The sequence below is a fragment of the Castanea sativa genome, chromosome 1, assembly GCF_040712315.1.
Source record: "Castanea sativa cultivar Marrone di Chiusa Pesio chromosome 1, ASM4071231v1".
Lineage (NCBI taxonomy): Eukaryota > Viridiplantae > Streptophyta > Magnoliopsida > Fagales > Fagaceae > Castanea > Castanea sativa.
The window spans coordinates 30939393-30955953 of NC_134013.1; the positions used below are offsets into that span (position 1 = coordinate 30939393).

The window sequence follows — 16561 nt, forward strand, 5'->3', positions numbered from 1 at the left end:
CTTCAGCTTAAAGCAGCAGGTCTATAGCCGATGCCCCAATGAGTCATTATACAAACATTTTAACTATATTGTTATAGTTTTGACACTTATATTGAGTTAATCTCACTGTTTATTTTGAGTACATTGATTAATTTCTTGAATTGTAGATAAATACATTGATTAATCTCTTCAATTAATTTTTATTTAATATGAATTGATTATCTTTATTTATCTATTTATTTATTTTTATTAATATAGACTAATATTTTTTAGATTAATTTTGTTTTCAATCATGACCTTGCCCCCCTAAACTAAAATCTTGGGTTTGCCACAATGATATCTACCTTTGGGCAAAAAATTATTACTGAGTCTATACTGAGACTTCAACCGTATAAGAAGAAAATAGTGTATATCTATCAATAGACTTTTTGACAGCTGAGAAAGAGTCCTAGTGCCACAAAAAATGGCACAGAAAAAGCCACAACTCGCCCATGTGGCGGGTTGTGGCTTTTTTTGTGCCACCTTATGTGGCACAAGACTTTTCCACTGAGAAAATACTTTGTGTTTTACAGGTTGCATGTAGTATTATTTTATTATTTTGTGAATATATTTTATTTTATATTTAGTTTGGTAATCGTGCTACCGGATACCTATTTATCCCTTGACAAAGCTGTGATTTAGATGCTATTTTTTTATATTTTTTTTTATAGTTTTTAGTAACTTAAAAAACTACTTTACCAATTTTAACATTTAATAGTATACTGATCATCAATGGTTATATTTTTTTTACCACTTCGTTTAAATATTATTTACTCTCTCTCTCTCTCTCTCTCTCTCTCTACCTGATTGTGAACAAACAACAAACCCACACCACCACTACCACCACTGCCACCCATACCCACACTCCCACAAATCACAACCCACAACTGTCACAACCACCACCACCACCACCACCACCATCACCACCACCACCACCACCGTGATCACAAGTTAAAATCAAACCACACACCACCACAAAATCCCACCTTTCAAACTCAAATCCAAATCTCCAGTCCCTAACAACATCAAATAATAATCAAACAAATATGGCCTGATCAACGATCCACCACATCCATAGCAACCCACGACGTGACCCACCACCACAAGCCAATCAACGATCCAACCATTGCTAGAGGCAAAACGCACACCACACAATTAACACAACCGGATCACACCAACCCACACCACCACTAAAACCACTGATCGAAACCACCCAATGACATAAACCTAGACAAACTTGACCCACACCACAAACCCACACCGGCCCACCACCACAAACTCACACCGACAATCTCAACGAACTAGGTGACACCACCAAAAGAAGAAAGGCTTAGTCGAGAGGGAGATAGGGGGAGTGCTAGAGAGAAAAAGAGCAAAGGAAAAAAAGAAGGAGAGAAGACCGGAGAGAGAAAAAGATAAGACATGATTTTTTAATGAGAGAAGACAGAGAAAAATAAACAAATATTTTTTTTTTGTCTTTTTTGCTATAGTAAACTGCTTCAGATTGCTAAAGATGGCAGTTTACTGTAGCAAGGTTGTTAAAATTTTTAACTATGCCACCATGAATGTAGCATGTATTTTATTGTTTGTGGTGCTAAAAATAATAATTTAGCTTTTTAGCACCACGAATAGTAATGCTCTTACAGCTTCACTTTTAATGTTTTACTATTTTATATTATACTTTAGTTTTAATAACAATGTATTGTTATTTGTTTTTATTTATGTTATATTTATATTTAATAATAGTAATATATATATATATATATATATTAATAGGTAAAGATGAGAGAAAATTCAATTAGATTTCCAATTGGACTTTAATTAGAATTTACTTTTACGCCATGTGTCTCATCTAATCTAAACTTTTTATTTTTTTGTTTCAAGTGAGTTAATTTTGTGTAAAAATTGGATTTCAATTAAAATTTATTTTTGCATCACGTGTCCCATCTAATCTAAAATTTTTAAATTTTTGTACCAAGTAAGTTAATTCAGTGTTAAAAATGAGGATTCCAATATAAATAAACATAGGTAATAAATAAATAAATATATATATATGTTATATTTAAAACCAAAACTTAGAGAAAATTTGATTAGAATAAAAATTAGATTTTGCCTTTGTTAGCTTTTCATACAAATTAAATTGTTTAGATTTTTTTTTCTGAACTAATGAGTTTTTGTTTTTTAAAAAAAAAATTTTAAAATACGGTTTCAATTTACATATTTTTTATGTGAAAATCTTGAACGTAACAAACTGTAATTGAGCTAAACGATCCCATGCACCTATCCCTATTCAATTTATGATAAAATTTTGTTCAATTAAAATTAATTTACGAAGTAAAGTATATATATATATATATTTTTTGTAATGAATTTTTATTGTATATTCAACTTGGTCCCTGAAAAAAATTCCTGGGCTCTATCTGATTGCCGCTAAACCAGATAAAGCGTTTTGTTTGAACTTTCAGCTGATAGGCAAGGCGTGACGAATGGTTTCTGGACCGTTTTCTGTGGGAAATCTAACTGTTCAAGTGACATTGCAAAGAGATGCAGTACTGGTCCAAACTTGGACCTTGATACTTACTATGCACCTTTGCAAGGTGAAGAAGCCAATGCCAAAGGTGAAAATGATTCTAATGAAAATGTTACTCCTTTTGCCAAAGCTGGATTTCTTAGTACAATGACATTTTGGTGGTTAAATCCATTAATGAAGCATGGGAAGGAGAAAATTCTTGAGGATGTAGGTATTCCACAGTTACGACAGGCAGACCAAGCTCAAACATGCTACTTAATGTTCACAGAGCAACTAAGCAAACTGAGACAAAAAGCAAAATATGAATCTCCTTCAATGTTCTCAGCTATTTTTTCCTGCCAGAAAAAAGCAATTTTAATTTCTGGATTCTTTGCATTGATCAAGGTGCTCATAATGTCCGCCAGTCCATTGCTTCTAAAAGCCTTCATTGAGGTTGCAGAAGGCAAAGCAGCTTTTGAATATGAGGGTTATGCACTGGCCGGAGGGCTTTTCTTGGTGAAGTGTTTGGAGTCATTCTCTGAGAGACAATGGTTCTTTCGATCTAGAATGATTGGGCTCCAAGTAAGATCCTTTCTGTCTGCAGCAATCTATCAGAAGCAACTCTGACTCTCAAGTGCTGCTAAAATGACCCATTCTCCTGGCCAGATAATGAACTATGTCACAGTAGATTCCTATAGAATAGGTGAATTCCCATATTGGTTTCATCAGATATGGTCAACAAATCTCCAACTATGTCTTGTATTAATTGTTGTCTGGTATTCTATAGGGCTAGCAACTATTGCAGCTTTAATTATAGTTATATTGACGGTGGTTGCAAGTTCTCCATTAGCCAAATTGCAGCATAAGTATCTGGCAAAACTTATGGTGGCACAAGATAAGAGGTTGAAGGCCATTACGGAAGCTCTTGCAAATATGAAGGTCTTGAAGTTGTACGCATGGGAGAAACATTTTAAGGATGCAATAGAAGGGTTAAGGAAAGAAGAATCTGAGCAGATACTTGCAGTTTTAACACAAAAGGGGTACTATTTGATTTTTTTTTTGGTCATCTCCCATTTTAGCAGCAATTGCCACCTTTTGGGCGTGCTACTTAATTGGAATTCCACTCTCTATTAGTAATGTATTCATGTTCCTAGCAACTCTGCGCAATGTTCAGGAGAGCATTCGGATGATCCCTGATATTGTTGCAGTGTTTATTGAAGCAAAGGTTTCATTAACTCGGATAGTGAGGTTTCTTGAGGCGCCAGAGTTAGAGAACAAAGGTACAAGCCAAATGTGCGACGGGAAAAAGCTTAGGCAGTCCATATTTATCATGACCACTGAAATATCATGGGAGACTAATTCTACAAATGCCGCACTAAGAGACATAAATTTGGTAGTGAAACCTGGAGAAAAGGTTGCTATTTGTGGAGTGGTTGGATCAGGAAAATCTACCCTTTTAGCTGCAATTCTTGGAGAGGTGCCAAACATCAAGGGCACAGTAAGTAATCATTTCATTCCTCATCATAGCATTATATATTTTAAGGTTTTCATGAGACTAAGCAAATTTCCCAGGAGGAGTATGATATTTTTCCTTCATTTTCTCATGTTACCCTCTACTAAGTGTGCGTTTGGGATGAGCTGAAATTTTCAGCTTATCTCTACTTTCAACTTATTTTTGCTAATATTTATGGATCCTATTGCACTTTTTGATACTATTCATGAGTCCCACTATACTATTCAACTTATTGTTTAACTTTTTTTTCTACCCTTAACGAAAAGTTTTTAGTTTTAGCTAAATAAATTGTTCTAAACAGACATTAAATTTCTGTATTTGCCTGCCTAACTATATGCATCCATCCATGTAGACATTTAAGGGTCTTATTGCACTTTTTGATACTATTCATGAGTCTCACTGTACTATTCAACTTATTTTTTTGAACATTTTTCTACTCTTAACGAAAATTTTTTAGTTTCAGCTAGATAGATTGTTCCAAACAGACACTAAATTTATGTATTTGCCTACCTAACTATATGCATCCGTCCGTGTAGATATATAAGTTCTTAATAGTGCTTTGGGGCCCGTTTTTAGGTTAATGTTAAGGGAAAGATAGCATATGTTGCTCAGACATCCTGGATCTAGACAGGGTCTATACAAGAAAACATTCTGTTTGGGTCCCCCATGGATATGCTTAGATATCAAGAAGTGCTTAGAAGATGTTCCCTAATAAAAGACCTTGAGATGCTTCCATATGGTGATCTCACAGAAATAGGAGAAAGAGGTGTTATTTTAAGTGGTGGACAAAAGCAATGAATTCAACTTGCACGTGCGCTCTATCAGGATGCAGATGTATACCTCTTGGATGATCCATTCAATGCTGTTGATGCACAAACTGCAACCAGACTATTTGATGTAATAGTTTCTCTCTCTCTCTCTCTCTCTCTCTCTCTCTCTCTCTCTCTTTCTCTCTCTCTCTCTCTCTCTCTCTCTCTCTCTCTTTTAAATTTTATATAATGGGTTTTGCTACTAGTACTCTTTCTTGCTTTTGGAGAGAAAATCTAATATGCCTTGTGGCCAGGAATATGTGTTGGGAGCTCTATTTAGGAAGACGGTCTTGTTGGTGGCTCACCAAGTCAACTTCCTTCCTGCATTTGATTCTGTTTCGGTTGGTATACTAGTGAAACTATGCTGTTTTCTTATGGCCTATTTGGGAGTTTAGAGAAGGAGGAGAGTAGAGGGGAGTAGAGGGGAGGGGAGTAGTGGGGAGGAGAGTAGAGGAGAATGATTACCCTCTACCTTGTTTGGATGTTTTTATAATTAGTAAGGGGGAAGGGAGTAATTAGCCCTTCCCCTTGTTTTTAACATTGTAATTTTATAAATATAATAAGGATAAATTAGGTAATTTATTTTATCAATAATTTTATGTGCTCTACTCTCCCTCCAAATCTCTCCAATTTGGGGGAATTAAAAATGAGGGGGTTGGAAGTAGTTGAAACTCCTTCAAACCCCTCCAAACCCTTCCCCCTCATTCCTTAAAAAACCCCCAAACAAGATAATTGAATTACTCCCCTTCCCTCTACTCTACCCCCCCTCCTTTTTTAAACATCCAAACATGCCATTAGTGTTTCATTTATGTATCCATTTACTTTCTGGGTTGGGGGCACTTTCTCCCCTGTACTCCTTAACTGGTCTTGATACCTAAAATATAGTTGATAGATATCATTTTCAATTTTACTACACATTTTCAATTATCAGTGTTGTAGAAACTCTTGGACTTAATAGACTCCATTTTGTTGGCAGTTTATGACTGAAGGGAAAATACTAAGAACTTCTACACTATGAAGCATGGGTGCGTTTCGGGATTCGGGTGCGGGTGCGGGTGCGGGTGCGGGAGCGGGTGCGGGACTCGGCAATTTCTGAAAAAGTAGGGTGCGGGTGCGGCGGGGTGCGGCGATTAAAAAATTATTAAAAATATTTATATTTATATTTTTAATATATTGCTAAACATACTTTTTTCACATTATATAAACATATACCAAATTTAAGAACAATAGTAAATAATAACTAGAATACAACTTCATTATATAAACATTCCATGATGTTCGAAAATTAAAATACAACTCACAAGTTTGAAACTAAAACAAAATAAAAGATACATCAACAAGACAATCAACAAGACAATCAAACACCAATTTCATCATCATCAAGATCAATAGCTTCACTTCGAACTTCACTTTCACTAGTAGTAACACTAGTGCTAACATTTCCAATAACCATGGCCTCCAACTCTGGCTCATCAAGTGTAAGAGCTGCATTCTCAAGAATTCCAGCTCCTCCATGTATGTCGCTCTCATTCCAAGAGTCTCCTGCAATATCCCACATCTTTGTATCTCTATTTATATACTCCGTATTGCGCCTTGACAAGAGTCGAAGATTAGAATGCACATATACCAAATCCTCAGCACGTGCAGGAGCCATTTTGTTTCTTTTTAAGGAATGAATAAATTTGTATGTGCTCCAATTCCTTTCAGCACATGAAGATGAACAAGGTTGTCCAAGAAGTTTAAGGGCAAGGGTTTGAAGAGTTGGAAATGTGGAGCCATGGTATTGCCACCAAACCAAAGGTTGTAAGACCCACCTATCTGTCAAGACAGCTGGTGAAGAAAACCTCCCTCCTGAAAATACAGCAAACTCAGACTTCACCACATTTAATTCATTCACATCTTCAAAGAATCGATCCAAACACTTGCTCATTTCCATAGAAATTTCATGATCTCGATGTGGAGGGATGCGTTTTGAATTCTCTAAAAGCCATTCAGTAGAGTAATACCTAGAGTTAAAGATTAAAAAAAAAATATAAATGAAACATGTGTTTTACTAGAAAGGGGAACTAAAGAAAATAAAAAATAGAAAATAAATGTACTTACCTAGGATTTAAGGAATGAGCCAAGCAGTGTAGTGGAGTACAATTTTTAGTCCAATGATCAATAAGTATATCATACATCACACTCCAAAATGAGCTATACTCATTATCTTCCAAGCCTTCATGTCGATATATTGCTACCTTTACCTTCTCTATCATTGAATCCCACATCTCATACACAAGATGAAGACAAGGCTTATCTGTGTCAGCTACTCATATCATATCATAAATAGGCGCTGTGAATTCAAGGATATAATCAACCTTATCCCACCAAAGATCACTTAGAATCATTTCTTTCACCTTTTGAGCTTTTCCAACATCATCCTCCCTATAAGAAGCCCATTGCTCACTAATAGCCATGGCTTGAAGGCATCTTTTTATCAACTTTAACATTTTTAGCATTATAACAACCGAAGCAAATCTAGTATCAGCAACTTGGAGCAATTTTAATGGACAAAATTCATTAAACATTGCCAACCTCATTGAATGGTTCATGATAAAAACACGTATGAAGGATGCATCATCAGCAATACGAGTAATCCAACTACATTCCTCATATGTAACTTCATTCTTTTCAGTATTTTTTGTTGCACAAATATTCTTCAAAGCTAGATTGAGAGTGTGAACAACACAGGGTGTCCAAAATATTTTAGGATACTCACCCTCAAGCCAGCAACTCATCATACTTCTCAACAATAAATACTGAACGTGTTTTTATTTGGAAATATAGAGATACTACTTTGCTACCGCAAAAGAGTTAATGCGAACAGACGGTACCACCAAGTCCTTAATTGCAAACCACCTCGCTGAATTCCATTGCTGGAGCCATGACAATTAGAGCTTTTGGAGAGGAAGAACGGTTCTTTTTAAAGAACCTAAACCTTATTGACAGAAATGGGACTCAATACTTCCATAGTTTTTCAGCAAATGAGTGGTTGATCCAACGTCTGGAAATTCTGTGCACAATTGTTCTTTCATCCTCAGCACTTGTCTTGACTTTGCTTCGTCTTGAAGCTTCTTCTTCTGGTTAGTAACATCAGCTTCATTAGCTCAATTGTATTGTAATATTCATGGTTTAGTTACATTCTCGTGGTGCACACCTTCATTTGTCACCATTTGGGCATTCCCTAGGGTTCCTCACATGAAAGCTTTATACCAAAATTTGGATTCTTTAATGTTCTAGCCTCACTTCTTAGAGCTTAGTCCACTACTGACCATGCTATGTTAATCATACTAGTTCATCCACATATGTACTGACCAGATCAACCGGTACTTATCAAATATATATATATATATATATTAACGAGTCTCAAGAATGGATGGATTGAAAAGGTTAAAGACTTGGGTTTAGATCTGTGCAAAGTTGTGTTTGGAAGGTCCTAGAGCTATCAAAAAGGCGGACAGCACAGGTAAGGGAAAACTTGACTGCAGAGCAAGGAGAGAGGGTTGCCAAGAAGAGAAACGTCGAGAAGAACATGGATTGTTTTGAAAGCATTTTAAAACAAGTCCCACATGGATTTCGTATGATGTTGTTTAACTGCTTATATACAACAACAAGGAACATCTTCGACAACTCGCGGGGGTGAGGGATGGGAATTCCACGCGCTCACTTAAACCCTAAACCTCTCCCAATGCCGTAGCACGGGGATCTTGATGCGGGGCTTTATCCGGTAACACTTCCCCCGTGCGGTTTCAAAAAAGAAGTGCCGATGCACCACGTGTAAAACTTCCCAAGTTGATTAAATCCATGAGAGGCTTGTAGGTATAGCTGCCTACATCTGACAGGTGTCTCGCGGCTATTAGTTCCTCGCCTCTCAATCACCCCCAATTTTTGCTCTTTAAGTCATGGATTTCATTTTTCCTGGATTTCTGGATTATCAACGCAAAGCGTGCAATATTTGTGTACTATACTACTATTTACCCCATTAAGGTTTCTGTACAATTACATTATATTACTTTTTTGCCCACCTAATAATCTGCTACCTTTTTATTTTAATAAGTAGCAATTTGTCATTTAAGATATGTTGTGAATATATATAATTTCTCACAGGAGTATTTCATGCAATACTAGATATTGCACTAGATTAAAACGTGATTATTTTAGTACAATTGTCATATTATTGTTGATACCAAGGGTGTGTCAAAGTCTAGGTAAGTTAGGTTCCCAATTTTTAAAATATTTTACCCTTGAAAACGGGCTCCATTTTATTATAAAAATGTATGAAATTGTAGAATGTATATTAGTGGGTAGCTCATGTATATACATGTACGGATACAATTAAAAATAATCACAAATATATAGTTCAAATTATACAATTTTTTAGAAAAAATTCAAATTATACTTGGTATTAACTTACTCTTTTTTTAAACCATACATTTTTAAAATATGTAATGGTTTCTCATATGTAATTATTTTGTTTTTGCACCCAATAATTTACTGGCTACAAAAATTAAAAACTTAGATGAACACGTAGTGAAAAATTGGACTCAAATTGAAATCCAATTTAGAATCTGATTGTATTTGAACTATTCGATTTTTACACTCAATAATTCACTTGGTACAAAATTAAAAATCAAATGAAACACGTGGCACACAATTGAGAATCCTATTAAAATTTAGTTGGATTTTCTTTGAACTTAAGTTATATATATATATATATATATATATATATATATATATATATATATGTGTGTGTGTGTGTCTATATATATATATATATATATATATATATATATATATATATATATGGATAAAACTTAGGTATATTACCTTAGGTGCTATTCCTAAGGTTCATTTTTTAAGATTCTACCATGTGGGTTTTTTTATTATGAGATGAAAGTATATGTTTTAATTAAGGAGCCACATGATTGAATCTTTAAAAAAAACCTTAATACTGTACCTAAGTCTCTCTCTCTCTCTCTATATGTGTGTGCGTGTGTGTGTGTGGGAGACTAGATTATAAAACATAGGCTTATATAGTGTATTTTCTAACCAACACTTCCTTTGCCAATAATTTGCTTGCAGGATTTATTGGATTGGCACTATCATATGGTCTTTCATTAAGGGTCCGTTTAGATAGAACTTATTTTGCTGAAACTGAAAACTGAAAACTGAAAACACTGTAGCAAAATAATTTTTAAATGTGTAAATAGTTTTGTGGGACCCATTTTTAATGAAAAAGTTGTTAAAAAGTGAAATTTGTGGGACTCGTGAACAGTGCATTTGTGCACTGTTCATGGCTGAAAAGTCAATATATGCTGCTGGGTAAAAAAAAAAGAAAAAAAAGAAAAGCAAAAACGCGACGTAGACGCACAAACGCGGATCCAAACGCCCTCTAAATCTATTCGTTGTCTTTTCTGTCCAAAATTGGTGCTCGGTAGAAATTTAATTACTTCTGTAGAAAGGCTAGAACAGTACATGCATATTCCTAGTGAAGCTGCAGAAGTAATACAAGGTCATCGACCCATTCACAATTGGTGAAGTGAAGATAGATGATGGTGAAGTGAAGATAGATGATTTAAAGGTAACAAATTGCAAAAAAAAAAAAAAAAAAGGTTTTCATCACCAAGTTCTAGAATTGTGGAAATGTACTTAACTATTTATTATTACATTGCATCAATCAGGTGAGGTATCGGCCCAATGCTCCCCTAGTTCTTCAGGGGATAAGTTGTGTATTTGAAGGAGGGCACAAAATTGGGATTGTTGGGAGGACTGGTAGTGGAAAGACAACACTTATTAGTGCTTTGTTTCGTTTGGTGGAGCCAACTGAGGGAATGATTATTATAGATGGCATTGACATTTCTTCAATTGGGGTTCATGATCTAAGATCACGTTTGGGAATCATACCACAAGATCCAACACTCTTTAGTGGCTCTGTGAGATACAATCTCGATCCCATGTCAAAGCATACTGATCACGAAATATGGGAGGTAAGGTTTTTATTTACCAATTTTAATATTATTTAGCATAGCAATCTACCATGTTAAGTTGCAGAGAGTTGTACACGTGGAGGCGGCAGAGTGGATGGAGGAAATGTCGAGCTTGGTCATTATGGCGGCAATGAGTGCTAGTGATTGTGAATCTGGGCTCTTTTGGTCCGGTCAATTTTGGCTTTGGATTTGGATTTGACCAGATTTTGACGATGATCTTGTTATTGTTGATTTTATATCGATGTGAGAATAGAGATTGTCTTTGTGGTGGGGTGTTCATGAAGTAATTTTACTAGGCCACTAAAACCAGTATTTATCCTCGGTCAATTTCTTGATCTCTGATGTGGTAGTATACATGCGGTTTTTTTTTTTTCTTAAAAAAAAAAAAATCAAACCACTTCTGTTTATTTAGTCTATTTGGTCCACTTTGGTTCACTACTTCACTTCGGTCCGTTTTGGTCACTTAGTTCAATTCGATCTATATTGGTCCATTCCTTTCACTTTGGTCATTACATTCCACATTTCTCTAACTCAGTCCATTTTGATCCATATTAGTCCATTCAGTCCATTTCAGTCCAATTAGTTCATTTCGGTAAAAAAATTTATTTTTTCAGTTAGTTTTGGGCTCAAAAATCAAAATCTTTTCCCTTAATTTTTGGGTTGAAAATTATGAAGTTTTATTCTATTTGGGACAAAATCTTTAGTTTTTGACTAAAAAATAAAAACGAAATAGGCATTAAAAATCAAATATATGGGCACTAAAAAAAGTAATAAAATTTATAAATATTCAAAAGATTACTTTAAAATTCAAATTTTAATAATATAGTAGTGTACTTATATTTGAAAAGAAAAAAAAAACTATAATTATGAATTTATATAATAATTTAAATTTAATGTAATACGTTACATGTATTCAATGGAATAGGGGTGTACATTTTTTTTTAATATTCTTGGATATGTTCAAATTAGTCATCACAATATATTGTTATTAAATGCAAAATATATTAATGTTCTATTACATAAAAGTTATAAAAATAAAAAATACTTTTAAATAACACATGCACGATTTAACTTACAAATTTTACTTTATATTCTTATAAAATAATTATATTATATGTTTTTATGCATTGCATGGGTTTGAAACTAGTTAGAAATAAAAATTGGACTCCTTGGTTATTTTAATTTTTGATAGATATTACAGTAAAATTAAGAAATTAAATTGACATATGACACAAAATTAGACCTCAATTAAAATTCAATTTGAAATCTAATTGAATTTTCTCAAATATTGGATATATATATTAAAATTCAATTTGAAATCTAATTGAATTTTCTCAAACATTGGATATATATATATATATATATATATATATATATATATATATATATATATATGTATGTATGAAAAGTAGGTATTGTATATATTCAGCATCTAAATTATACAAAAGGAGTATTTTTATAGGTACAAAACCTTAGGACTAAAAGAAGTTATAGAACTGGTACTAATAATCCTAGAACTAATATAACTAATAGGACCTGTGCTACTAGTAGAACAATAATAATAATAATAATAATAATTATTATTATAACTGGCTTGAGCTCACATATGGGCTCAGGCCAATATAACTCCGATAGCCCCCTTAAAGTGAAGATGGGTTTAGAGAAGCTTACTTGAGTTTGGATTATTGGATACAAGATCATTGAAATGGTTTGGTGGATGAAATTTGGTGAAGATGTTGGCAAGTTGATCTTCTAATGAGACAAAATGAAGTTGTAGCATTCCTTGAAGGAGATGGTGTTGGATGAAATGAAAATCGATCTCAATGTGCTTGGTCTTGCCATGAAAAACATCATTATAGAATATTTGAACAACGCTGCATGACCAGAGAAGGTAGATAAACACCTATATCCTCTTGTAGTTAGCATAACCAGAGAAACTTTGAGGTGGCATTAGCGAGAGCATGGTGCTCAGCCTCAGTGTTAGAAAGAGTGGACACCGTTTGATTTTCGCTATGTCAAGTGAAAAAGTAAATCACCAAGCGAAGGCTCGAAGGACAAAGACGATAAATACTAACCATGGAACAAGGTACCCTTGATGTAGTGGTGAACAAAAAATGCATGGGTTGACGGGTGCCCATAAACTAACTAGCCCGATGAATGGATTATTGGGACCTGCGCCTTTCATATGAGAGCCCAAAGCACTGCTTTGGGACTACCTAATAACTTGCATGGGCTTATACATGAACTCTTAGAACTTCTATATATGTATTATAGCATTCTTATGATAATAACTAGATTTAATATTCTTAGTCATATGCCATACCCCTCAAAATGTTATTCAATTTTTATGTTAGGTCTACTTATTGTGGTTAAAGAAAAATAATTGTCATCACATCAACATCTAAGAATGAATAACTATTATACTTAATTTTCCCTAATTACCTAAGACCATGTCTTATTGTGTAACAGGTTCTAGGAAAATGTCAGCTTCGAGAGTCTATTCAAGAAAAAAAGGAGGGACTGAATTCCTTAGGTAAGATATTGTGCATGTAGGTTTTTAATTTCACTGGTTCGGAAAATCGCAACTAATAATCTGAATTGCAGTTATGCAAGATGGATCCAGTTGGAGCCTGGGATAACGGCAATTGTTTTGTTTGGGACGTGCATTACTAAAGAGAAGTCAGATACTAGTGCTTGATGAAGCCACTGCATCAATTGATAATGCAACAGACTCTGTTATCCAGAAAACGATACAAACAGAATTCCAAAGCTGCACTGTAATAACTGTTTCCCGTAGGATACCGACAGTAATGGAATCCACTAAGGTGCTTGCTATTAGCAATGGTGAGTGATATATTCTTAAGTATGTTTGATAAGGTAAAAAGGAAATGAATGGAACGGATTAAAAGTATTTTTAAAGAATATTTCATCAATTTCCCTATTGGTAATTTTATAGGAATGAATGGAATGGATTAAAGGTATTTTTAAAGAATATTTCATCAATTTTCCTATTTGGTAGTTTTATAGGATAAATGAAATGGTTAGAAAAGAATACTCATCACATTCTCTACTAAACATTCCCCTCAAAAGTAGAAGGATTGCTCAGTCCTTTAATGAAACAAATTTGAAATATCGGATTTATTCATATTTTGATATAAAGAAAGGCGAATGGTATACTAGTAAGGGTTTTACTAACGTGTGCCTTAAGGGCACATAATAGTATACTATTTTTGGAAAAAATTTATAAGGAAATTGAAATTTTTTTTACAGCTTTTTCAATTTCCAATAAAATTTTTCCAAAACTGGATTTGTTAATGTATGCATTAACCGGACCCTACTATTAAAGCATGTCTTCCCTTTCTATCACTTCTTTTATAAACTTCCTTTAACCAAAAAAAGAAAAGAAAAGAAAAGCTCCCAAACACTATAAGAAGTATTACATCATATTAGATTCCTTTCCTTTCCATTGGAAATCATCTATTGTTTTTAAATACAATAAAATATGAATTATTGTTGTTAAGTAAACTTCAAGCGAGATCTAAATACAATAAACTTTTATGTGTTATTTTATTTCAAATTTTTTAAGATCATCTAAATGTTTTTTTTTTAAATTTAAGAAGAATAAATTTATACTTTTGTTATTAGGCTTACTGTTCCACCCATATTTTAGGTAAAATTGGTTTGATGTTGATGTTTTTTATTTTTTATTTTTTAAGACCAAGATATTGTCAAGATAATCATAATCAAGTTCATTTCAGCTAGGCTTCAAAAAAAGTTAGGTCTAGGGGGTTCAAAATTTTATTTTAAGAGGGTCAAAAAATAAATTAAAAAATTATATATAATTTTTTTTTTTGGCTAGCTCAGGGGATTCATTTGAACCCCTGAATTGTTCCTAGAGCCGCCCATGTGATCCATCAATTCCATTACCTTTCTTTCTTTTTATAACTCCCAACATAGTGTAAAAGAAGTATACCATCTTGTCATGATATGGGGAAGTGATTGGTAATTTTGTATGAATAGGGAAAATAGTAGAGTACGATGAGCCATTAAAGCTGATGAATATGGAGGAGTCACTATTTCGTAAACTGGTCAAGGAATATTGGTCTCATTCTGCAAGTGGAAGAATTTACTCAGAAAATTGCTAGTGAAACTTTGTGGATGCAACAAGTGGATAATTAAGGTCTTCTCAAGTGTCGTGGAAACACCAGACTGGTACTGATTTAATTTCATTGGACCAAATTGTTGTTGATTTGATACTTGGTTATTTTGGAATTTGATTGAAATTTTCATTATGAGTTATTTGGTTGATGTAATTTGGGAACCCTTTCAATGGGCTCCAAAGCAAAAATTAATGGGATAGCTTTAATTTAATGAATACAATTGTATTGGAAATATTTTTCATGGGTTCTTGTTGATGTTATTTTCAATGTTTATATTGTGATCAAGATGGGTTTGTGATTAATTGAAGTTGTCTTGATATAAGGTAATAGAAAACCTACCACATACATTGTCTTCGAAAAGTTGTGATAAACAAACTCATCTTGATTGTGACTCGTACAATTACCATTTTTTTTTGGTGACCACCACCAATAAAATGCCATAGCCACCTAATCTGACCACCTCAACCCTACCTGAGAGCATCCACCAAAAAATTAAACCAATCAAGCATAACGATCAAGTTATGAACATGTCATGGACCTCATGGTTTATGCATTGCAAGTTTGTAGTGACAATTCAAAGCATAAGGAAGACCAGTACCTTGACCTTGAGATATTGGTAGCCTAAAGAAGTTCTTTTAATAAAAATTCTAGGGTTCATTGGTAGCTTGGATAGCCTACACGATCAAACAAGAGCAAATTTGAGGGACAAAATTATCGAGCACTTGGCACTTGGTTAAGAAACAAAGGCTTAGAAAGAAGAGATGAGATTTTTCTGTATTGCTAAAGCACACAACTCCCTCAGTTGTTCAAAGAGCCAAGAACAAAAGAATGAGAGAAAGGGTTTTTGACCTACTTGGGTTCTCTGTATTCTGCTATCATCGTATTGTCAACTATGTTTTTTTCGTTTTGGCTAAGGTGGTGCAAGGAAGAAATTAAACTATCTCAATGCTATACTGTGCCCCCAAAAAACGAATTTTTATTTTTATTTTTATATATTAAGAGAATTCAGAAAGTTAGTTATGATCTAAAAAAATATCAAAATACCCATAATCTAATTAGATAATCTTTATTCATAAAAAAATGGAGTTAAAATTGTAATTCAACAAAATTAAAAAAAAAACTATCATAGAAATTTTTTTCCTAAAAATTAGCAAACTCTTTATTTAAATATATCTCACACACATCACTGTGCACCTTTGATGTGATAATCACTTCATAAGTATAAGTGCTTGTAGGGTGTAGGGGGCAAGGGTTGTGGTTCAAGTATCCAAAAGAGAATTTCACACGCATATACTAAACTCAACAGTTTACTTAAATTTCAAATCCTAAATTTTAGTTTTTCAAACGTTCCTACCTATGTAATCTCACTAATAATAGATAAATTCAAATTGAAAAAAAAAATACATTAAACTCAAAATTAATAAATAAAAAAGCCTCATCGCACTTGCGAAGCTCGTGTGATGAGGCTAGTGTGTGTGTGTGTGAGTTGGGTTCAAGTTACACCTAGTGTAACTCTAAACGAT

The 16561-nt window shown here is 33.7% G+C and overlaps 1 pseudogene; it reads left to right on the forward strand.

The window, feature by feature from the left end:
• LOC142624832 (ABC transporter C family member 10-like) overlaps positions 1 to 15023 on the forward strand; it is a 34196-nt pseudogene extending 19173 nt beyond the window's left edge.
• Positions 15024 to 16561: the final 1538 nt, after the last annotated feature.